Raw genomic sequence first — 25,203 nt, forward strand, 5'->3', positions numbered from 1 at the left:
ACTAACCTGAAAAATCAGCCAGAAAACTCAAAAATGTCTCTGTCTGTATCACAAAAACCCGTGAATTAGGTTTAATACATAATTTTCAAAATACAGGACTCACATTGGAATGAGTTGTTTATGAGATACTGTGTGATTATAAGCAGTGCACGTATTTTGAGTAAATGCAGACCAATTTGCTTGGAAAAAGAAGTGCTAGTTTCTAGTGTATGACATTGAATGAATTGTTATACATGCTTTGGAATGGATGGTGAGCATAAATCTCCCTTTGGATATTTCAACAAACATTTGCAGCATCTTTTAAACTAGTTCAGTGATGTCAGTTCTTCTGTAGTGCTCACTGCCCACCTTGTGTTTTCACAGGAGACTTCAGCAATGAAGGCTAGTATGGGTTGTGCTGGCCAGTCACAGTGCCTGCCAGACTGCAGCCAGCTGGAGACACTTTTTTACCCCAAAGCCTCTCTTCTGCAGCTGAACACTGAAGAAATGCACTGAAGACAGGGTTTTGCAGTTTTGCCCTCCATTAATTCCCTCCAAAACTGAAGGAGGTTCACAGCTTAGCTGTGTTTTTGACTTGATCAGTCACTGGACTCATTATGGAAAGCATCTGTGAGATCCTACATTTTCTAAGACCACCTCAATCTGAGCAAAATTATGAGGTCAGGTAGAAGGTGTTAATCACCTCCATATTGTATTGCCTTGCACAGCATTACCACGCAGGTCTGGCTGAGGTGAATGATGCATAGAGGTCACAGCATGCCTGCAAATTGATGGAACCAACTGGCATGGGTGCTGCCCTTAATCTGCCCTGAGCAGCACTGCATTCTCTCTCTCCAAATTTTGATTAAAATAGATTTCTCTACCCTTCTCCAAATCAGTAGAAATTCATGGAGCTTGCTTGGGACCTGGGTGAAGTCCTGCACAACTACATTAATCCCCTAATTGAAAGTCATAGCCAGCTGAGAAAGATGGGAAACAGGGCTGCTCTGTGAGAAGCTGGCTTGGTACTCCTAGAAGGAAAAACAAGGGTGGCCTCCTTCTCTGTGGAGTGGAGCTTCAGATGCCTCCAAACCCCTGTTGAAGGTAAGCTGGGTTAAATAGCAGAGGCACTTCTGAAGGGTGGCCATGCCTCATCTGTCACATCTGTGTTTGAAAAGTTGTTCATAAAACCATTGCAAAAAAGGAAAAAAAAAAACCTCCAAATCAATCCAGAGATGTTCCTCTCTCTCTAAAACAGAGGGGACAATCAAAGAGGAATGTGGTAGCATTCAACATGCAAAATTAATTTGCATTTAATTGCAAAGGAAACTCAATGTGGCAATGTCCAACGAGGTGGCCAGTGGTTTATTTCCACTTTCACTCTTATTTTTATTTATTTGGGCTCCCAAAGGGCTGGGAAATGATGCAGAGTGACTGTGCTTCTTCCCTAGCTTGTTTCACACACCTGTGCTGCAGCCTGCCTATCCTTAACTCTGTGGAACAAGGAGACGTTCCACAAGATGTTCAACTTAAAGAACTAGGTTTTGTTTTCATGTGAAATTCTGCTCCCTGCTCCTCACATTTTTTTCAGTGTCCAATTAAAGAAAGGGAAGTGAAAATGGAGAAGTAGAAGAAATATTTCCCCATTTTGTCCCCAAGAAGAAAAGGCATGAGTAATAAAAACAGATTTCCTCCCAACTTTTAAAACTATTGTTTCTCTCTTCAGGCACAATGGTTTGGGGGTACCAGTTTTCTTTCCTACTCATAATAAATCCTTAAATTCTTAAAAGGTTGCATTTATAAAAAAAGGATTTTTCACTCCAATAATTTTTTTAGGGAAATGTTTTTAAAATAGACAAAAATATATTGATTTCCTCTTCTTTCTACTAGATCTTGTACAGATTTATATTTTTTTTTGCATTTTGATCTTATTTGAGCTAAGTATAAAGAAGGTGCAAAAGAGGGCTAATAAGACTTTAGGGTTTGTACCTGAATGAGAAGCATATAAGTGGGAGATACTGCAAGAGCTTGATTTTCAAATGATAATTCAAAGGAAATGGAGGTAGGGCCCTGACACCTCCATATGATCCTAGAAGTAGATGCAGTGCTGCAGATTAAGTTACTTGTATGTAGGACATGTATATATGGTGCAATCCAGATTCAAATGTCTGAGCTTGATAAATTCTGACATGGATAAGGCTGTTCATGCCACTCACTCTCAAGAGTTATATAAATCATACTGTAGACCCTTGGAACTGTGCAAAAGAAACTGACTTGAAAAAATAAGTAATGTTCAATCATTTAAAATGGAAACCTGTTTTTCAAAGTTAAATATCTAAAACCTAGAATCATAATGTATGCAATCTGGGAAAACTTGAAAACAAGAGTGAACATCCCTTTACAGCAATATCTGCAGTTTAATTTGGAATATTGTAAATAATGTTGTCATAACAAGGGTGTCATGAGTTCTAATGGCACAAGAAAGCATGATAGCACAGATTTATATCAAAGTCTATTACAGCAGAAAGTCTTGTAACAAGAGTAGAATGTATTTCTGTCATACTCAAAATGTCATCTCAGTCACAGACAAGACTGATGAAGAAAAATTATTAGATGCAGAGATTTCTTTTATCTTTCTTTTCCAGAATAGGAACTTTTGATGATCTCCCTTTAGGTTTCAATGCTTAAACCCCAAATTTCCAACTGCCATTGTAAAACAAAGGGGATGCACCTCTGTTTGCATATTTTTCCTTTCATTCAACTAACTGCTGGAAATCATTAAAGTTTCACTAGTAAAGCAAAATATTTTTCCTCTTATTTTCTTGTAGAGAAAGCTGAAAAATACCCATGTCATAAAACGGTACTACATTTTCCTGCTTAGTTCTGGCCTGGACATAGAAAGAAATCCTCTTACCCTCAGCGCTACAGATGAGAAGTTTTGTGTGAGGGTCTCTTTTGGTCCAGCTCTTCTGACTCTGCGTTCTTGTTGTGCACCACTGCGAGCAGCTAACACCACTGCCAAGACCTATAGACTCCATATTCCTAGGGATTTGAAGGAACTTCAGAGCAGCCTTCAGAGGTACTAATCTGTTATTAGCACTCGTTGCAGTCACCAAAGAAATCCAAAGGTACCAAACTCCATATTATCATCTTATTTCATAAAACTCTGGCAAAATTTTGATGCACAAATTAAAAGATTGTTGAGTATTCTTAAAGAGACTTTTAGACTCAACAGGTAATATTCAGACACTGCTCTTTTTTAGTGAGCCTATAATTGTTATTGGCAAACTACCCTTAAAATTATATAAAAATTGAAACCAGTACCTTATGTTAAGTTCTGTAGTGGGAAAAAAAATGACAAAAATTAAGAATTTTGCTTTCCTTCAATTTGATTAATTCAGAGCATGGGGCAAATAATGAATTTCTTCAATCTGAATATCAGAACTAAGTTGCTTGGGGTGGCAAAAACTCTCCCATAAGCCCACACCAAGCAACCCTAAATGAAATGAACTTAATCCAAACCCAAGCTATTGCAACTGGTTGGATTTACCTTGGCCAATTTTGTATGTGCATTTTTTTTTCTTTCCAAAAGTGGCTATACACAATCTCTTGATTGTTACTGAATGCCCCATTCCTAATGGCAGAAATCTGTCTTTTCTAAAGAGATGCTTTGCCACTGTGTCCTGAAGCAGCCTCATGATTCCTGCACCGGCATCAGAATTGGACAGATTTTCTGCTACTGGGGCTCCCTAGGTAGGCAAATATACCCATCCCCTCATTTTTCAGTGACAGACATCTTTGGGGGTGGTGGTGCTGAAAATCAAGGTACAATCATGTCAGACATTTTTATGTCATGTCAGACATTTTTAACATTGCTAATGAACTCATAGCATGGGAAATGCTTATTTCTATCTCCTGTCCAACTTCTTCCATTTACATTGTACCCATATGCAGGTCCATCAAGCATGGGGTATGAGCTAGGGAGAATGCTGTCCTATAATTTAAAGTCCGGGTACAGTGGTGGAGTTTCAGAGTGATAGAATCACTCTGACGCATCACTCGTCAATGTCTTCCTGCTGTTCAGAGACTAAACATGCACAAAACCAGTAGGAGGTTGTTATGTTCCTGTTAGCAACTACTGTATGGAAAAAGAAAATCCTAACATGAATTGTGCAGTCTGTCAAACATCATACAACCCTGACAGCCCTCCCCTGTGTTAAATTCAAACATCTACAGCTATGAGGTGAAGAAGCTGTAGTGGTAACTGCAGCTCAGGAGTCAAAAAGGTAGAACCCAGCACTACTCTCAACACAGCCACATGGCACAGATGTAATGTGTCGTAATATTCTCTCTTATATCATCCAATTCAATGTGTCTGGTATCATAGTTCTGTGAATTTTTTCCCTCACCTACATATATTATTAGAAATCAGGCTGGAGATTTTTCATCTTTATACCCACATATGTGCCAGTGAAGAGCAATATTATTTCTGTGTCATCAAAAGGAGTTACTTCTCCTCTTGCAGAGTTTTTTCTAATTCTGTGCAGCATGGTCAGAAGAAGATTTGGGTGATTTAGTCAAAAATGTTAAGCTCTTTTGTCTACTGCTCACAACATAAATCAAAACATCTTAAATTTGACAGAGCCTCCTGCCTGGTTGTGCTTAGTGTAGTCAACAATAACAGAAGCAGAGAACTTGAACTGGCAAGTGCAAAAAAGCACTATTTAATCTAACCTGGCTTGAGAGAAAGAAACTTTCTCTTGGTTCAGAAAAAGGCTGATAAGATTAAATTTCTAGGTAGCCAGAGAGAGAATTGTACATAAAAAAAGAAATTGTATAGGTGACAGAGGAGTAAGAGAGATGTGCAGTACCTTGAAGGAGACAGAGCTAAGCTGAAATTTAATGCAGCTCAAGAACAGCACATTTAATTAACCATTCCTGAAGGTCTCTGTGTGCAGCAGGATGCAGAGATTTTCTGTTGATGCTAGTACAAAACACAAATGTTTTCTCTGTGCAGCATACAATGAGGAAATACTCATTTTCATAAGCACAGCAGGGGTCTGAACTTATGATCTTCCCATGTAGGATTTGTGAGCTTAGATAATTGGCATTGCAAGGGAAGGTCATGAAAGTGCAATTACCCTGTATTTTACCTAGGGATTTAAGAGTCCTATTAATTCCAAACTATAATATAATAATAATACAAAATGCTCTTTAAAGACAACAGAGCTAGCAATTTTATTTTTCTTTTTGCTGGGGGAAGGCTTCAACAGACAACAGCTATATGAATGTGGGACCATATTAACTACTTTCAAAACTTCTGTGTAAGCTGGGTTTGCTGTTCCAGTTAAGCTTATGAAAATGCTCTTTTGTATAGTAGTTTCTACTTCTAAGTTTTTTACAAACCATAAATATAACAGTAGATTTAATACCGTTGCCTAGTATTATTGTAAATTTCTAAAAAACTCATTTGGTTGCACAGTTGCTCCTGCCCAATGCAAAATGTGTACATGGCTATTAATACTGAAGGTACCAGGATAAAACTCCTTCGGGAATACAGGTATGTTATTAGGGATGGCTTCTAAATCCCTTCAAATGATAATCTAAAAGCATGCAGAAGAATGAACTAATAAGGAATTTAAGACACACAGCAAAGATCTGACTAAGATTTAGAGTGGAATGCTTTGAAACTCAGCTAACTTAATCCAATATATATTCTGTTTTCATTTTTGTACAGCAAAAGACATATGCGAAAATGCTGGTGTTTATTTTCCTCTTAAGATTACACTTACTTGGAGTGGAGGGAAATACTATGACTAACATACAACATAGTGCAATCCAAGCACTGTAAAATGTATTAAAAGAGCTTTATCTGAGTGTTTCATCCACTTGATTTCCTCAGTGGCTCCTATTTTGACTAAGAGATGTCTTGAGGTCCAGTAGCTGTAGTGGAAACAGCCTTTCTTTGTAAATGTGTATTCACGTTAAGGAAGGTACTCTGCTAAAAATGCAACCTTGCCAAAGGTAGTTAAAATCAGTGTCCCTTCAAATTCTGCTGAGAGATGGAAGAAATCTCTTTTAAAAGTGGTGATAAATTTCCTAGTACAGTCTGTTTAGCAATAAATGTTTTTTGGTCAATAGGGTTTATTTTGTTTGGGAATTTAAAGAACCTCAGTGGACTCTTAGCTTTCTTTTCTCACTACACTCTTACAATAGTTAAAAGCCAGTGGGATGTGGAGTCGTGACTGAATGGATTCATGACTGAATACTTTTGGAAACCTCACTCCAGAATATTGTTCAGAAGCTGAACAATGATAGTGGTGAATTCGTGAAGCCATCTATGACAGGCAGTTAGCCTGGAAAGACACTGTAAATTCACCTCTGATCTGTACCAGTAAAACCTTCTGTTAAACAGAGAAAGTCAAGACTCGTGCTTGTCTTCCTTCATTGCCTTCTCAGGACATTCAACTTGTGATGACTGCAAGAACAGACCTCTGACATGTCTACTGGCCTCAGGGCAGTGGAATGGCATGATAAGGCTGCCAGTCCTGTGGCTTTGATTGGCTTCCCCCTTTTCACCTCCTCAATTTCTGTTTAGAAGTTGCATGAGATTTTTTAAACAAGTGTCTAAATTAACTGGCACAAATCAGCTTGCCCCGTTGAACACTCAAGTGAAATACTTTATTTTTACATATCTAGGACATTTAAATGCTATTTGAAGAGCTGGGTAGCACACAGACTGAGTAGTCAGGATGCACAATTTTCTTCATTTAGTTTACTGTTTACCAGCTAGCCCAGGCTGATGGTGACTGACACTCCTTAGTGCTTTGTGACAGTTTATGTTTATGCAACAGCATATCTTAAGTGAGTATCAGTATCAAGACAGTCAGTCAATATTGGCAGTAAGTGGTGGCTTTACTGCAAATCCTCCAAGCAGAAAGACTAAAACTAGGGGAATGCATTGAACTACTTAGCCTTTATCTCTAAAATACACAGCATGGCTTGAAGGCTGGGCCATGATGGCAGCCTGGAGTTTGGTGGTTGATAGCAGTAGCTGCATTCCAGAAGCTCATCCCTCCTGGCTGGGCTGTGTGGGGCTCAGTGGCCTTACCCAGAGCAGGGCAGGACTGAAACTGGGAGCAGGGCAGCATGCCCAGCTCTGCTGCCACACCAGCAGTAAGTAAGGACAACTTCATCAAAACAGGCAGCAACATTTATAAGGAAGAAGAGAAAAAATAAGACAGTTTCTTGTACCTGTACAGTAAAAGTGCAGATGGTAGTGACATTTAAGGGAAGACATGCATGAACTATGTCTTTTAAAACCTGATAGTCATTTGTAGATGTACACAGGTCTCTCAAAGCAGCTAAACCTTGAATCCTTAATACTACTTGTAATTAAACTGCTATACCAGGAAAAAGCTAGAAGGGGAGAAGATGCTTTTTTTAAGAAAGGGACTGGTGACCTTGGACAGATTATTAAGTAAGAATCAAGTAAAAAGATGCCTGGACAAAGGAAACCCCTAAAGCTTGTGACTATTGGAATTAATATGGTAAGACCTTAGGCAAAGACAGCAGAGGACATTAGTTCAGATTTAATAGGTAGTGTTTGCAGATGTACAATACATCTTGGAAAACACTGTATTACTTGTTCAGGTTTCTGAAAAATTTAGAAGCCAATAATAAAATACAAATTGTTATAAAGACAGATAACATTAAAATGAAAGGCTGTAAGTCAGAGGAGCTGTTAGGTCAGTTTATAATCACAGAGATGCTCTCATTTTCTGTTATGTGTTTTGCTTGTAGTGATGGTTTTTATGGCATTGGTTCCCAAGAGGATTGAAGAAACTAATGTTTGAGTAAAACAACATAGGATTTTTAAAACATTCCTTGAAATAATAAACAAATAAGTGATGCTGTGAGCAGCATGACTTTATCCTGTTGTACCATTGTGAAAGATATTTGTCTAAAAAAAAACCCATAAATGCTACAACAATGACGACAACATGAATCGCAAGACAATTTGCGAATCTACCACATTTTTCTACCATAAATTGATTTAAGTATCTTTTGAACATACATATTCTTAACTACACAATAGAAGTTCCAATGTAGGACTATAATACAGTACAATATCACAGTATGATATCTTGTACAGATTGTGCTCAACAGGGTTTGAATTTGGGGTGAAATGAGACGGGAGGAGAAGGGAAATTCCAGCATGTGTTACCAAGGGTACAGGCAAGTTATTTTGAGGAACTGCCTCAAATATCTTTGACACACAGCAAACAAAACAAACAAACCCTAAAGAAGCTATTTTGCATTTGACAACGTTGTGGCTAAAGTTTCCACTTGTGCTATGTCCTGTGATTTGTTCAGGGGGAACATTTCTCTTCCAGACAACATTAGCAGGAAGATGTTCTTCCACTTTCATGGGAAAATGAGGTATTAGTTCTGGCTTATTAAACTATTTCAGCAAAGGGTTTCCTAGCATCCTAGAGATGTGAAAAGTCAAACATCTGCATACTTATGATCCCATCCTTATGCTAATGCCATCCTTGTGCTACATGCCATCCTTATGATAATGCCTAACTATTCCCTATACTATGCAAAATGTGTTGTAACCCAGGGCTTGACATAGTATCAATTGAATATTTTTTTCTGGTGTTCAGTCTCCACTTATTTCTTCTCTATGTTCTTGAACATAAAGTTGCCCCTCCTGGGTGAAGCCCCCTTGCCCAGCTCAACTCTCACATCATTAACACATGCTCAGTGTAAAAACCTTCCTACCCTTAAAAGGTAATAATCTTGAACTGATGTAAACACCAAGTTCACCTAGAAATGCAAATGAAAATGTGCTCTGTTGATTGAATGAAAGCATAGGGAAAAGTGTGTTTGTCTGCCATGGGGAGAAGTGACAGGGCCAGAGCCAGGGAAAGAACATCCCCAACCTACTCCAACAGGACAGAAACACCAATGTGCAGTTCCTGTCGACTTGTAAAAGTAAAACACAAATATGTCAATATGCTCATTATCAAAGTAATTGCTTTCTAGGGGAAATAATTCTTTTAAATGTTAATTTTGTGGGAAAAAATACATTAATATCCTTTGAGTCAAAACAGATGCAATTACTTTCTTGACCAATGAACCAAAAAACTGGTTCATCCTGTATGCCTATTTAAACTCTAATATACTTAGAAAGTTGGTTTTTATACTAGAAAATGGTTCCCAACCATTTCCTTGTGATCATTGTTTCTTCTTTTATTCAGTTGTCCTTTATTATCTGTGTCTGAAGAGAGATGAAATAGCAGCACTATAGATCTGACCCAAGACTTCTACTATTCTGGTGAATATCAGACAAACAAGGCTCTCAGAAATTTCAGTTTTGAAGAAAATTTCAATTTAAAAAAGAATTGAATTCAAATTGTTGCAGTATGAAAAGGCATAACTAATGTGTCTAAGAGCTGAAAGAGTTGCTCTGGCAGCCTTATTTGATGTTGATTGACTAGTGCACAACCTGGAGCACAAAATTTATTTTACTAATTAGTGAAAATGGTAACTAAATTGATAAGGTTTAAAGCATGTCAACATACTGCTCTCTTGTTTCAGAAAATTAAGTATTTGGAAGCTGAGATATCTTGAACAGAGCTTTATTGTGATTTCTTTTCTTTTTTTTGAAGATCTAATTCTTTCATGGATTGACAGTCAGGAGGGACAGGCACATTTCATACCTCCTGGTATGAGGACTCCTGGATTAATACCAGCATTTCTATAAAGTTCCTGACTTGATTCTATTTCACTAAAATATTAAAAAGGGCTTTGCACTTCCTGCTTGTAGCTAGGCAGAACCAGGGGAGATTCAATGCTATTAGGGAGGATCAAAAGAGAAAGAGGGTCCTGCCCTTTTGGGCCCAGCTGAGGCCTGGGAATATCTGTTTGATCAGGTGAAGGAACTTGAAAAAAAGAGCAAGAAATTGATAGGTTATTCTCAGAGACACTACAGTCACAGAAATCTTGAATTTGCTTTGTAGTTAAGAGCCAGGTGGACCTAGAACCCTGTCAAGTAGCTAGTTGAGAGTGTGTTGAACAGGTAGGCTGGAAACTGGTCAGTGCCTATACCACAAGGAAGGATCCTCCTACTAAAAATTTGACAGTGAAAAGTAGGAGTGGTACTTTTTACTAGAGGTATGAAGCCCTGGAACCAGAAGGAAAACCTACTGATGAGGAGGACAGAGGTCGTGCTGGGATAGAGGAGCTGCCTAGGGCAAAACAATCTATACCCTGCACTGCAACCTCCTGTGTTAAGAGAAAAAGAAGAGTAGTTGTCACAGTTAACTCCCTCCTAAGGGGAGTGGAAGACCTGATATGCTGACTGGACCCCACCCACAGAGAAGTCTGCTGCTGTCCCCCAGGGATTCAGGTAAGGGCCATTACTAGAAAACTCTCCGGTCTAGTAAGGCCCTCTGATTATTATCCATCAATGGTTCTTCACGTTGGTAATAATGAGATAACAAAGAGAAGTCCAAGGGCAATAAAAAAGGATTTCAGGGCCTTAGGACAATTAGTTGTAGGATCAGGAACACAGGTAGTGTTTTTTTTCAATCCTTTCAGTAGCAAGGAAAAATATTGATAGGAATAGGCAGATCCAACAAATCAACACATAGCTCTGAGGCTGGTGTCTTCAGAAAAACTTTGAGGTTTATGGCCATGGGATGATCTATTCAGCACCTGTTCTACCAACATCTGATGGGCTGCACCTTTCTCAGAGTGGAAAAAGAGCTCTGGCACAGCAGCTAGCATGGCTGATTAGAAAATACCCAGCTCACCAGTTATAATCAGTGGGATGGTGTGTCAAAACTTGAGGAAATGAACACTAACGGGCTACCTCAATCTGCTTCATGAGGTGTTTACTACGAAGTACAACATCTGGAATGTTTCTCTACCAATACACTCAGCATGAGGAACAAACAAGAGGAGCTCAAAGCTTCGATTCAGTCTCAGAGATTTGATATCACTGACTTAAATGAAACCTGGTGGGATGAGTCCTGTGACTGAAGTGCCCTGTTGGGCAGCTACAGGCTCTTCAGGAGATGTACATAGGACAAAGGAGGCGAGGGTGTGACATCATATCTAATGGAAAGGCTGGAATGTACAAAGCTTACAGCTGGCAATGGTGCAGTTGAGAGCCTCTGGGTAGGAAACAAAGGACAAATGTGGATACCATTGTGGGAATTTGCTACAGACCTCCTAGCCAGGATAATGAAGTTGATGGATTATGCTTTGAGGAACTAAGGCATGCCTCTAAATCAACTTCCCTTGTTCTTATGGGAGAGTTCAGTTTTACAGATGTTAACTGGGAACACCATACAGATGGCACAAACAGGGCTGGAAGATTCCTAAAACACCTGGATGACAACTTCATGATACAGGCTTGACTTAATTTGCTACTTGCCAACAGAGCAGATGTTGTGAATGATGATTGGCACCTGTCTTGGCCACAGTGACCATGAAGTGATCAAGTTAAAATCTATGCTGACAGGAGGAAAGTGCCAGCAAAACTTCAAATCTGGACACAAAGAGAACAGACTTCAGACTTCTCAGGGAACAAGTGGAAAAGTGCCCCAGGAAAAATCTTTTGAAGATGCTGGGGTCCATCAGGGTTTGTCACTTTCTTTCTAAGCACCACCTCCGAAGGGTACTGGAGCAGACAATTCCTAAATGTCTGAAGTCAAGCAAATGAAGCAGGAGGCTGGCTTGGCTAAGTAGGATCTTGGAGGTAAAGCAAGAAAGGAAGATGTATGCCCAGTGGAAGCAGTGTCAGGGTGACTTGGGAAGAATACAGAGATGCTGCTTGCCACTGTAGGGAGAAAATTCATGTGGCGAAAGCTCAACCAGAATTGAAACTGGCCAAAAATGTGGGGAACAATAAAAATATGTATTTTTGAATAATGGCAAAAGGCAGGGCAGAAATAACATTGGCCTGTTACGGGGTGAGGATGGTACCCTGACAGAGACCAGGCAGAGGAATTTAATGCATTCTGTGCCCCCATCTTCAACACAAATGCTGAACTAAGGGGAACCCAGGGCCCTGAGCAGGAGAAACGTGATTGTGAGAATGATAAACTCCCAGGTGACCCCTGAAGTTTTGAGGGATCTGCTGTTCCAGCTGCATCCCTATTAGCCTACGGCACTTAATGGTATTCAACTGAGAATACTTATGGAGCTGCCTGATGTTGTATGAGGCCTCTCTTGATTGATTTTAGTGTTCTTGGGAATATGGAAAGGTCCCAACTGCCTAGAAACTAAAAGACTAAAAACGGCAAGGAAGATGACCCTGGAAACCACAGGCCCATTAGTCTCATTTCAGTGCCTGGCAAGGTTATGCAGAAGATTCTGGAAGGTACTGAAAAACACCCAGAGGACAATGTAGTAACTGATCACAGCCAGCACAACTTCATGAGAGGAAATTCCTGCTTATCAAACCCGATTTTCTTTTATGACAGGTGACCCACCTAGTTAATCAGGGGAAGCCAGTTGATGTCATCTTTTTGGATGTCAGTAAGTCTTTTGATACTGCATCTCACAGGATCCTCCTGGAAAAAATGTCCAGCACACAGCTGGATAAACAGATCACATGATGGGACAGCAGCTGGTTCATGGGTCAGGCACAAGGGGTTACAGCGAATGGGGTGCCATCAGAGTGGTGACCTGTCACTAGGAGGGCTCCATGGGGCTCTACCTTAGGCTCTGTGCTCTTCAGCATCTTCAGAAATGATTTGGTGCAGGACTGGGAGGGATACAAAACCAATCTACAGATGACAAAAGACTGAGAGGAGCTGCTGACTCTCTTGAGGGCAGGGAGGCCCTGCAGAGAGCCCTTGAAAATTAGAGGGCTGGGCAATCATCAACCATATGAAATTCAACAGGAGAAAGTGCCAGATTCTGCACCTGGGAAGGAGCAACCCTGGATGTACAGACAGACTGGGGAATGAGAGGCTGGACAGCAGTGACATGGAAAGGGGCCCTCGGGGTCCTGGCTGACAGCAAGTTGAACATGGGGCAGCAGTGCAGGCCTGCCTCCTGGCAGCCAGGAGGGTCACCCGTGTCCTGGGGGCTTCACGGACAGCATTGCCAGCTGGGCAAGGGAGGGGATTGTCCTGCTCTGCTCTGCTCTGGGGCAGCCTCACCTCGAGTGCTGGGGGCAGCTCTGGGTGCTACAGCATAAGAAGGACGGTACTGGAGAGTGTCCAGCAAGGACATGGAGGCGGTGAAGGGCCTTGAGGGGAAGCTGTATGAGGAGAGGCTGAGGTCATCTGGTCTGTTCAGCCTGGAGGAGACTGAGGGGAGATCTCACTGCTGTCTGCAACTTCCTCATGAGGGGAAGAGGAGGGGCAGACATCGATCTCTTCTCTTTGGTGAACAGTAACAGGACCTGAAGGAATCACCTGAAGTTGTGCCAGGGAGGGTTTAGGCTGGATATTAGAAAAAGGTTCTTCACCTGGTGGCTGGGTACTAGAACAGGCTCCCCAGGGAAGTGGTCATAGCACCAGCTTGACAAAGTTCAAGAAACATTTGAAAAAATGCACTCAGGCACATGGTGTGATTCTTGGGGCATCCTGTGCAGGGCCAGGAGCTGGAGTCTGTGATCCTTGTGCTGCTTCAGAGACATGATTTGATTTTCTGGATGCTGAATGACAAGAGAACGACGCTAGCAAAAATTGATGCATTCTGAGGCAATTTGCTCTGGAGACTGCTATGAAATCATCACAAATGCTGAATGTTATGTCTGGAGATCTAGGCTGGAGGGGATAAAACCCACCTGATTTACTGGAAAACCTAACAGAAGAGTAATGCATGGCAGAATAGAGAAAGTAGATGAAGCGTATAAGGATGTTATCTTGTCATGTCAATCTCATATTTGTTTTATTTATTTTTCAATCCCAAAGAGACTTGTTGTCTCAGCTCTTCCCTGTGACACAACATGACCTCCCTGGAGGTCACAACATTTGGCCTGTGGAATGACAAGGACAGTAAGAGGACACGGATTTCCAAATGCAGTGTCACTTTCTCATCCCAGGAAGTCCCCCAACAATGGAGAAAAAAGACAATATTTTTTACTTCCTCCTGATCCCAGGAGTGCAAAAACACTGCCTGGGACTTCGGGAAATCACCCAGCAGTTGCAAAACTGACCTTGGGGTTTCCCTACCTTCAAGATCTTTTTTTTCTAGCTGGAGTCTGGGGTGCTGCAGAGAGGCTTTCAGGCCCAGAGGGTTGGTGTGGGTTGCCCAGGAGTTCCATCTGTAGGCACGCAGTGTGGCTGCCAGATACAGGTTATCAGGGCTGTTAGGGACAGTGTGAAAAACAATCTTCTTGGCTTTCAAACTGAAATCCTTTGCCTTCTTTCCATTCTTTCTCTTGCTCATCATATGCTGCCTACAGCTGAGGCACCATGTTTTGCTCTTTTTCAAGTAATAGTATTGAGATACTGTTTTGGGGTTTAGAAAAAAAGAATGTGATTCAAAAAAACATGACTATGAAACAAAGTGAAGAAAAGCAATATCTGTGTAGCAGCAATTGGCTCATAGGCAAGTCAGAGGTAATTAAAAAATAATAATAATTAGAATTCATGAAAAATGTGTGCTACTGTGGAAGGGAATGGAGAAAAATGTAGAAGGCTTGTCCTCACTTCAAGAAAATGGAGCTCACGAGGCATCATCTGACAAGCAATGGCTGGTCCTGCTACTGGCATGGCCAGGGCTGAGGAAGATGTGGGAGCTGTGGGAGGATGCCAGTGCCAGCAGCCAGGGTTAGAACTAACTTTCTCCAGCCAGAGTGAGGTGGAAAACACAGGTGAGGCACTAAATTCAGCTGGAGTGTTGTCATGCAGCAAACTCCTCACATCTCAAGCAGCAGCATCCACTTGGCAGCATCCTGCTGATGCTGCTTCTCACCCTCCCAGGTCCTTTGAATATTGTTTGGAGGCTGGTTGCATGTAGCAGGGTCAGAACTGAGATTTCCAGGATATAGTAGCATATTCACACCAGCAGACAGACTGAATGCCAAAGGTACCCAGCAGTGTTGCAATGGGTGAAGCAGAATGGTGGCAATGGGCACTTGTGTGGTGCCCCTCAGGTAAATCAAAGTGAGAAGATGCAGGGCTGTACATGCTCCCATTCTGTCAGTACCAGAGGAGCTTCAAGTTTAATTGCTGCCTTTATAGATCAGAGCATCATTGGCTTGAACAGCTTGTCCTTTTGGTCTGTTTTAAGAGGATCAACATATATAACTGCTTCCTCCCACATCACAGCCATCATCACTCACACTGCATTAAAAATGGCTCCCTATTTAGCTGCATTACTCAGAGGGAGGATCTGCAGCCTTGTCTTGGGTGAGGATTTAGTTGAGACACCAGAATAGCAAGCTATAGCAACAGAATAGCATTGAAAACCTGCTACAGGATCCTACTGTGACCAGGGTGAAGGAAAAGCCATGACTTTGAAACAGGGGATGAGATGATCACAGTTGTAGTAAGAGAAGCAGAAGTTAATTTTTTGCCTCCCCTACTGTCTCATGGCACAATCACAAGCAGGAGACAAAACTCTGCTCTCTGCTCTGGCTAACTAGATAATTTGTTCTGGTAGGTGTCACAAGGGAGTCCTAGTATGGTAAGTTTGAAACAATTATTAAAAGAATAATAACTAACTAAATATACATAATTAATTAAAAAGAAGTGTTGGGCTTTTGATGTACTACAGTGCAGGGAAGCCTAGGCTAGGCTCTGCTAGTGATTACCCTCATATTGGCTTTGCAATGAAAAAGAAACCAGAAGTATTAAAGACCTGCTATGTACTGAGGTCTCCACTTCAGAAGTGACAGATTCCCACCTTGTTGGTCAGTAATTCATAGAGTGAGCCCTTCCTTTCCTGAGTCTTGTGCAACCCCACAGTATCCACCTCTCCATTAGTCACACAGGCCTCTTCATGAAACAGTGTATTACAAGAAATGAAGGTAGGACTTGCAAAGGCTGAGATGAAATCAGATGAGTGTCACCACACTTCTGACACCAGATTTGGGTGCATCTTCCGCAGAGGATGCAGCTCCTGGCTGCCAGGCTGGACTTGGACAGGACCAGGCTTCTCCTTGCTGAAGATTTGAGAATGAGATCAAGCAATGCCTGGCACTTATACAGGTCTCTATCAATGTAGGAAGCTCCTTTACCCATTCTGCCCCACAAATGAGCCTTGCAGAAAATGAGCTGCTTCCTGTCCTTTAGAAGGTGCAGGCAGATAGCTGATACTCCTGTGGGAATGTTACTAGGTGTTCTATGTGAAGAGAGTTTGTGCTACTATCTTCCTCCTAAAGCTGGCTACCCCTTTATGTACAAGCAGTCCTTTCACATCATTTTCTCCTGTGGCAGAGTTTTCCACATCTTCTCCAAATATATGTGGGCCTGGCATCTGAATATAGCTGACTGCCTCATTTTGTAGTGAACTGCTGCAATTCCTGTATATCTGGGGAATATATTCCTGTATGTCTGTATGCTGGAGCTCTCCACCAACCACTTTGTTTGGGTAAAGGAGGCTGAAGTGGCTGTTCTGTCATCATAAAATTCTGATCTCCTACAGCATCCTTCATATTAATCATGTAGAATATGAGTTTATGGCTCAAATTAAAAGTCTTCCACCTTCCTTTTCCTCACGTTATAGCTGACAAGTAGGTGAAAGTTCACAAACATCTCCCTTAACCACTCCATCTGACCATGCTGTTTGTCAGCAGCTGACAGGGCTCCGTAAGCGGGGAGGCTGAAGGCTGCGGCCGGTGGCAGGCCGTGGCCGGGGCCGTGGCGTCTTGCATGCCTGCCCTTACCCTGCGGAATGCCACAAGCCAGACCATGTTGCTGCGGGCTCGTGGCCCGCTGCAGGCACAAAGCAGGTGCGTGGGATGCCTTGCGGTCCGCTGGTGAGCACGCCACATGCCACAGCCCTGGCTGCCCGCCCGTGGTGCTCCCCCCGGCTGCGGCCTCCCCGCACCAGCCCACAGCATGTGAGGGGCACGAAACTGCGCAGAGCTGTAAGGAAACTTGTCAGGGAGGCGCAGCTTTAGCCTTTTGCTGTGTTATATTTCCGTATCCAACCTGACCACAGAATCACAGAATAGTCTGGTTGGAAGGGACCTTACAGATCATATAGTTCCAACGCCCTCACCATGAGAAGGGACACCTCCCATTAGGCTGCACACTTACTTTCTGAATTTTGATATGGAATTAAAACCTTATAGCAATAATCTTATAATGTACTGTAATAAATTCTGACACTTTTCAGTCTTCGTGATTCTATATTGTGAGACCAAACTGAAATTTCACTGGTAGGAAAAATGTTGGGAGACAAAAATATGCTGCAAAAAGACCAAAGCAACACATAGAGAGAGAAATTAGTAAAATTATGCAAACACAGATGAAAAAAGGCTTCAATCAGAAATTGTGGCTTTGGACTTTGTTACTTCAAGTTTGGAACCAACAATATGGAGGTTCCACAGTGGTTAGGTGAGAATGAAATAGGGAGATATTAAAAGGTGCAGTGAAACAAAACTGTGATTATTTTTTTTAGTACTGCATTTTCCCCTCATTCCTTGAAATAGTCATTGAATAAACTTCGGCTTGGCAGAAAATCCAGGGCTCTTTAAAGACTCCTAACATAATCTGATATATAGCTCTATATTGTCTGTTTTTAAAAGGGATTTTCCTAAGAAGCATCTTGTCAAAGTTAGAGTCAAGAGGACAATTCACAGTGAATAATTTATTCAGCATATTTTCTCATGTTTCCTACTCCCAGATTGTCCAGGAGGCAATAGAGATTCCTTTGAATATGTTTGAGTTTACTCACAAAAAGCTTTAAGGGAATTATTTTTAGATCAGATTCATGACTGAATATGATACCTGCTACTTGATCTCTGTTGGTCAGTTATTATTATAGTCAGGCAACTATTCACAGTTGAACTAGACACAACTTATTTAAAAAATGCAGTCTCATTTCTGCTTGCAAGTTATCCCCAGTGAAATCAGGTTTTTGTGGGACTGTTTATGTTTCACAACATACGACCTGGTAATATGATATATATATTTGGTATTCATGCCTTCTCATCTGAGCAGTGCTGTGCTGTAGCAGCTTCCTGGGCAGATGATGAAAATCACATATAGTCTGTTTAAATTCATGAGTTATCAGCCAATGTTCATAAATGTCCAATTAATCTGCAGTTCAGACAACAAACAGAAGGCCACTTTGGTGCTAATGCTCCTGCAAACGTTTACTGACCGCTTTTCATTAACATCTTGTGAACAACCCTTTGAATATGATTCATTTATTGACACCATTGACATGAAAGGAGGGTTGATAACAACGGGTGAATCAAAAGGTTTTGCACACAAATGCCTCTGGTCTTTACTGGGCCATGCCATTTTGATATAATATGTAGCTGTGGCTGCCCATATAGAGTGAGATTTTGCTCCTATTCCCTGGCCAGTCAGCAGGGGCTTTATCTTATTTGGGAAGTTGGAGAGGAAGGTTTCTACCTGCAGACATTGCAGTCCTCCCCAGCTCTACTCCAGGACCTTCTTGTGCCAAGTTAAAGCCTCTCATGGGATCCTTAATCCCTACTCATTACCTGAGGATCAGGCACTATGCTGGGAGAAGATCAATATGAGTTTTGAGAAGATCAGTGTCAACTCTGTTGCCTTCAGGTGAATCTGTGGCCTCAAGTGAGGATGGTGAAAGCTTTTTTTTCTCCTCGCTCTCAGCTTTTCTGCTATTCTCATTTGTCCAAGTCATTACAGAAGTACATATCTTCCCTGAAATACCTTTTACTATAGTTCTGAAAAATGATGGAACACATTTGGAAAAAAAACCTCTGCAGAGGTAGAGTAACCTCTGCTTACTCTACAGAGTAAGCAGCAAAATCTGGCAGGAATAGATGTTCCAGTCAGGCAGTGCTCAGTACATCAAGAACAGAGTTCTGTGTTGAAAGTGGATGCTTGTAAAAAAAAGGCAGACTCATAGAAATATAAAGGTGCTGCATACTTTGTACTGTATGTCAGCTCTCTTCAGATGCTGCATGTGGTCTCTAGGAGACTCAAAGCTTTCAGCCTCAGGTGATGCTGCAACTGCAGCTGGTGTTATTTTGCCTATGTGCAGAGAAGCCGTGGATGGCCCCACCTGACATGGCATTGCTGGTATTTCCAGAGAGGCTTCTCATGCACCTTATCCACATGGCCAGTCTTGACCCAGTGATTTGGGTGGCTACAGTCAATTCCCTTTTGCTGAAGAGAAACAGGTGGCTTATCCTACCATGGGAAAGCAGAGAAAAATGCTTGCTGGCAGTGATTTAGGAGGGAAGTTGACCAAGTGTCATCAATTATGGAAGTTTTGATTTCAGAAGTATATTGAGAGGTTGTATCTGCCAAATCCTCATGAAAATGAGTCTATGCTATTACTTGCAACGGAGCAGTACCCAAGGGTGTGTTCACACCACATATCTTCATCAGTAGATGAGACAGGATGGGTGGTTGTGGCCAGTGTATCCACCCACAGCATCACCACCTGAGCTTTTAAAACAGATGAACAAATATAAATATGTTCAAGAAAAACATATTTGTCTTTGCCTATGTCTTCTATTTACAAAGAAACTCAGCTGCTCAGTCAAACGATGTAAATGAGACAATGCCTCATCTTTATGACCTGGTCCTGAGCTTCCCCTGGGACTGTCAAGGGACAGGGGCTGAGGGATGTCCATTAGTGGTCCTGGCTGATCACCTACTGTAATTGCACCCAGGCATTATAATGAAAGTCTTGAATTCAGCGGAATCTTTGTCGAAATATGAATTAGTAGTTCTGACCGAATTCTTTTAACTTTTGTTGCAATGTCCCCTGTGTCCTTCTGCCCTCCAAGTCTCCAAGGCACAGAGCAATGAGCTGGAGTTGTGGGCTGAGAGATGGAGTCAGGCAGTCAGTTCCCCATGTGCTGGTTCCCAAGCCAGTCCCTCCAGCTTGTGAGTACCCTGTTTGTCCCAAACTTCTCCAAGCTACTGCAATACCCAAATTATTCACTGGAACACTTTGCCTTGAGGGAACCGCAAGATCTATTTCTTTAATGATTTTAATGGTCAGAATAGTACCAGGTCAAACCATTTAATTGTGTATTTAATTAGTCATCTGTATGCATGAAACTTAAAGGTGTTCAGCTGTGCTATTTTACAGGGATTAACTAAGTGGCAGTAAATAATCTATGTCAGCAATAAAAGTATTTATAGCAGTACTTTTTTTTTTTTTTTTTTTTTTTTTTTTTTTTTTTTTTACTGTTATTGCTGCATTGTTTGTACTGGTAGACTCTGTATAAGAATAGTTCTGCTCAAAGAGTGGGAGAAACACAGTTTGAGATTTTTGTTTGACATCACCTAAAAACAACCATGGGCAACCCAGAAGAAGCTGAAATGTGAAGTTCATAGCCAGAAGACCCAAAAAGCTATTGCCAGCTGCAGGCTTGCTGTGTAACAGTAAATAAACACACAAGCAACTTGGCCCTGTGGAAACTCATAATTTAAAGAAGAGCAGGACAAGAAAAATGATCTGAACTTCTAGCTAGTAGTGCTCTGTTTTGAATAAATCTTAAGAGTATTTGGCTGCTAGTGGTTCACAAGTTTGTGCTGGCAAAATATTTCCTGGAGTCAGTGTAGTCAGCTACCCAGTCTTGCTTGTTCTGTGAACAAACAAACTGTTTTCTATGTAAGTGCCATTGAAATGCTGCACAGAATTATGGGATCATGATCTGCACAGATAAATTTGTATTTTAAAGCAGGGAAATTTTTTTTGCACCTACCTCACATGTGTAGTCCCTCCTAAACAGTACCAATGTGCTCGTTATTTTTTTTGCCCCAATGTTTTCCATGCTGAATTTCGCAATCTTTCAGGAGAACACTGGCAGTTTGTTTGGAGCATTGACCTGTAAAACAGAGGAAAACAGATATTGTTAAAAGTCTTGGCTTCCTTTTCAGGGATCATGTGGCAGAGCCAGGTAACTTTTGAAGTGGTGCACAGGGAGTGGCATGAACAGTAAATGCTGCAATAACAGCACAACTGACCTGAGTGTGTAAGCCTCTTTGCACTACTTGGCATGTTTAGCCCAATAAATAACATCACGAGACGTCCATTCCCATCATGTTGTTTTTCCCGCATGACCCAGCTGGGCAGCCAAAGGCCCTCCATATGTATTGCTTACTCTCGGAGAAAACAGGCAGTGGAGTCAGGTGTTGCTGAATGTCTGCTGTTTATCACAATCCTGCCGCCCTCAGCTCCGGTGGAAGCAAACAGGATCAGACTTCCTTTTCATTCACAACTTTCAAGCAGTTCTTGCCCTTTAAACTTCTCCTTTGTCTTTCAGTCAGATCTAGTGCTTGCTTGCTGCTTTCTCTCTTGTTTGTCTGCTATTCCTGCTACAGACACCCAATCACATGTATACCACTATCTATAAGCACATAATGTAGCCCAAAGCAATGTAGTTTAGCTTCTGTTCAGGTGTAGCTTCCCAGGTGCCCTTCACAGATGCTGTGCCTCTGGGAGGTGCCTGTGGGGAATGAGGGCTGTGGACAGGGTGAAGATCTGCACAGAGGTGCTGAAAATCACTTCTGTCTTCTTTAGCTGCTGAGAGCTTACAATGACTGCCTGCTCTGGCAGGAGGAAAGGGACCTGGACCTGTGCTGATGTGGGAAACCAATGTATCCAAATCTTGCACAGGCCTGATGAGAAGCTAAACAGGGAGATTGTTTCTGCCCTTCAGTTATAAACTCTCCAAAAAAATTCAGCTATAGGTAGGATAGAACACTTGATAAATTCAAGTCATGTTCAGCAAACAGTTCTATTCAAATGTATATCCTGACTATGGAGAGAGAATTTTTGAAAGTATGATTTTTTTATTCTTTATTTAAAGAAAGGTAAACAGTCATTCAGGAGTTTCAGGCATTCCAAACCATTTTGAAGCAAAAACATGCTTGTTGAACAAACCATTTCTTTGTCCTGAAATAAATGAAAACATTAATTGGAGCACAAATCACTTCCCAGGAGCACCTCAGGAAGGTGGGCATCTGCCTGTGAGTGACACCTTCTTCCTTGCTCTTCTGCTCTTCATCTTCCGTTCTGGCTCTGTTATCACAATTTTTCCGCTTCTTCTCCATTGAACCATTTTCCCTTGTGTTTGCTCTTCCTCCCTGTTAAAAATTAATCAGCTGAATAAATATGCTATTCTTCCAAGAGGAAGGCTGCCCTTTCCCTCCCCATTCTGTAGTCACCTGGCTTAGCCTCTGTCTCAGAGGGTCTCTCTGGTTGTGGGAGGGAGGACTTAGGGGCACATAGCTATTGGCCAGGAGGAACACACTGGCCTTTACTTCACTGTTGCAAGCCATCTGGGATAGGAAAATGCTCTTTGACAGATTCATGGACATACTGCTCCACTGGAGACTCCTAGACACAGATTCAGACACCTGCTGTATCAGTTTTTCCCTGACCAGACAATCTTCCTTTGGATTTGTCAATCCCTTTCCTCCACTCAATGCTGAGTGAGCTCTTTTGTCCTTTTGCACAACTGTATAGGATCAAACCAGAAAGGATAAGAGTTTTCCACTTCCCCCAAAGCCCTTGGAAGCCCTTGCTGGCTTTCTCTGTGCTTGCTTGCTGCCAGCCCCTGCAGGAGCTCTGTTTGCTCTTCCTGAGACTGCAATTACCAGCACTCCCCTTGGCAGCTCTCCTGCCCTGTTACATTCCTTTTTGTTATGCTAATAGTCTTATAACCAACTCCAGCTTCTGAGACTGTAATACACCCCTTTTGATTCTCTAATCTACTTCTCTCCATGCATTACAGCACAGAGCAGTTTGCCAAGGTCCTGGCAGAACGTGTTTAGCTGACTGATTCTGGTTGTTGCTATTAGATCCTGGCATGCTTCTGAGATTTGTCACTTCCACACAAATCACACTCCTAATCCTGGGGTTTAGCAAAGTTTGGATGGATTTGGATTCTACTACATCATTTTTTAGGGGAGATGATAATGCTCTTTGATAAAATCTCTGGATGGAAAGTCTCCATGCTAAGTATGAGCATGGGAAAAATCTACTTTCAGTCCAACATTTTATCTTTTTTATTAGTTTAAGTGTGGGTGCTCATGTCAAGATGGCAGTGTGAGCATATTAGGGCTCTGAACTTGTTCTCAATACCTTGTGGAGGGCTGATGTGATTTATGGTTGCCGTAGTGCCATGTACAAACATGGACTTAAGTTAGATCCTTCATTCTGCAATATGTCCCTCACAGAGCTAATCGCTCAAATTACATTCCCAGGGAGCTGTGCTTCCTGGTGAAAACCTTTTGAAGCATTCAAGTCTTATGGGACTGTCTCTCCTCAGAACAAAATTAGCATTTTCATAAGTCTTGGACAAGACTATATGACAAATAATATTGTAAGCTGATTTTATAGCCATATTTCTCTCTCATTGTGAAGACGTCCTCTGGAGTACCAGTCTTTAGCACCTGTATTACTGTACTGTTTCATGACTGATTCTTTTTTTTTATTTATTTTGTTTTTTCTCTCACTGATGCAGGAGGACTGCTTGGACTTTAAAATCACGTATCAACCAGCTGGCTCTATGAAGTTTGGACTGCAATATTATGTGATGATAGCTGATGGGGATATGGTTTGATCCTCAGTGAGAAACCATTTTGGGGATGGAGAAGGAAAAGACTTCTGTGGAGCATCTAACTTTGAAAGCACAGACACCAACAAAAATTCATACATACATACAAACAAACATACATATGTATGTTAATGTATATGTGTGTGTGTGTGTATATTTATATAAAATTACTTTTTCATGTCAGAAGAGGGTCAGGTCTGTGGTGGCTGGTATAAACAGCTGCACACCAGAGCAGCTGGTGAACACATGTGAACACGTGGGAGGGAGGTAGCATGAGCAAGGATGAAATAGCATGGCTGGCATGGAATTTCTTCTTAGAGAGAGACTGCTGCTGCCTCTGTACAGCTTCTCTGGCTTTCCCTAGGGTTAAGTTGCTTATTTAACCTGTCTCACAGTAAATAAGACTTGGAAGAGCTTCATACAAGCTTTGACTTCACACAAAACGTGACACCCTTCCATGTGCCAGGGTTGAGCAGATAAACAGACAAAGCTGAAGAGCCCTTCCACAAAGCAGCTCTTTCCAGATACTTCTCAGGATGTGAGCACCAATGTTGAGCTTATCCAGCTCTCAAGGGGACATGATATTTTTGTCTGTAGGAAATGCTTTTTGTTTCTGTCTAAAAGGAGAATATGGGCAATGCTGCCTTCTGAAAACTGCAGTAAGAAGCTGCTTTCAATGCCTTCCCCACTTTTCTTATTGCTCCCCAGTTAAATTTCACATGGATTTCATTTATTGTGCTTAATGGCTTAGCAATAAATTATTACTGCAAAGGAATTAACTGCATGTCATGTTTGGAAATCTGTATTGTTTTGTTGCTGTGTTGATCCTAGCATGCCTCTCAGAAGGCAGCTGATCCCTGCTCCTGTCGTTAACATCCAGGAGGTCTGCTTTCTGCCAGCTGCTACAGCACTTCATTCAACCAGGGGAGCAAAATGGAGCCTGACAGACTATTGGCAGGACATGGCTTTCTTAGAGGTCAACTTGCCCCCACAATTTAATGGAGACACAGCAATTAAAATTTTGTAATAATAAAAAAGATCACCACAAAAAAGGAGCAAAAATGGTAGTAAAAGGCCCCAATACATGATCAGAAGTAATTAAGGTGGTTACTGTGCCCCAGGCCTCAGTAACCCCCGAAGAAGTATTTAAGTTTTAGTGTAATGAGGCAGGGAGTAAGTTAAGTTTTGAGAAGAACTCATTTGAGCAGTGGAGAGCCTTTTGCCAGAGTAGTCCTGCCACACCAGGCAAGTCAGATGCCCAAAACTGCAAGGCCCTGCCAGGCCCTCAGTTTTCCAGCTCTGCTTCTTACTTTTACAGGGATGAAACTGGGACCATGCACAAGGTGTTGACATTCCAGCTTCTCCCTGCCCTCCTCCATGGGCCCCTGGCTCTTCACAGCCCTGCTTTGTTTCTCTGACAGTGAAATTCTCTGTGGCAATTGTTCTCCTGATTTGTGCATGGAATCAATTCCTTCAGAGGACAAGAACAAGGTGTCCAT

The 25,203-nt window shown here is 41.7% G+C and overlaps 1 long non-coding RNA gene across 1 annotated transcript; it reads left to right on the forward strand.

The window, feature by feature from the left end:
- The first annotated feature begins 391 nt into the window (after window positions 1–391).
- On the forward strand, window positions 392–24,456 carry LOC128782426 (uncharacterized). Its single transcript, XR_008428778.1, has 3 exons — window positions 392–1,083; window positions 2,808–3,058; window positions 23,612–24,456. It is a non-coding gene; the product is annotated as an uncharacterized LOC128782426 (long non-coding RNA).
- The last annotated feature ends 747 nt before the right edge of the window (window positions 24,457–25,203 follow it).

Source organism: Vidua chalybeata, chromosome Z (genome assembly GCF_026979565.1).
Source record: "Vidua chalybeata isolate OUT-0048 chromosome Z, bVidCha1 merged haplotype, whole genome shotgun sequence".
NCBI classification, from domain to species: Eukaryota; Metazoa; Chordata; class Aves; order Passeriformes; family Viduidae; genus Vidua; species Vidua chalybeata.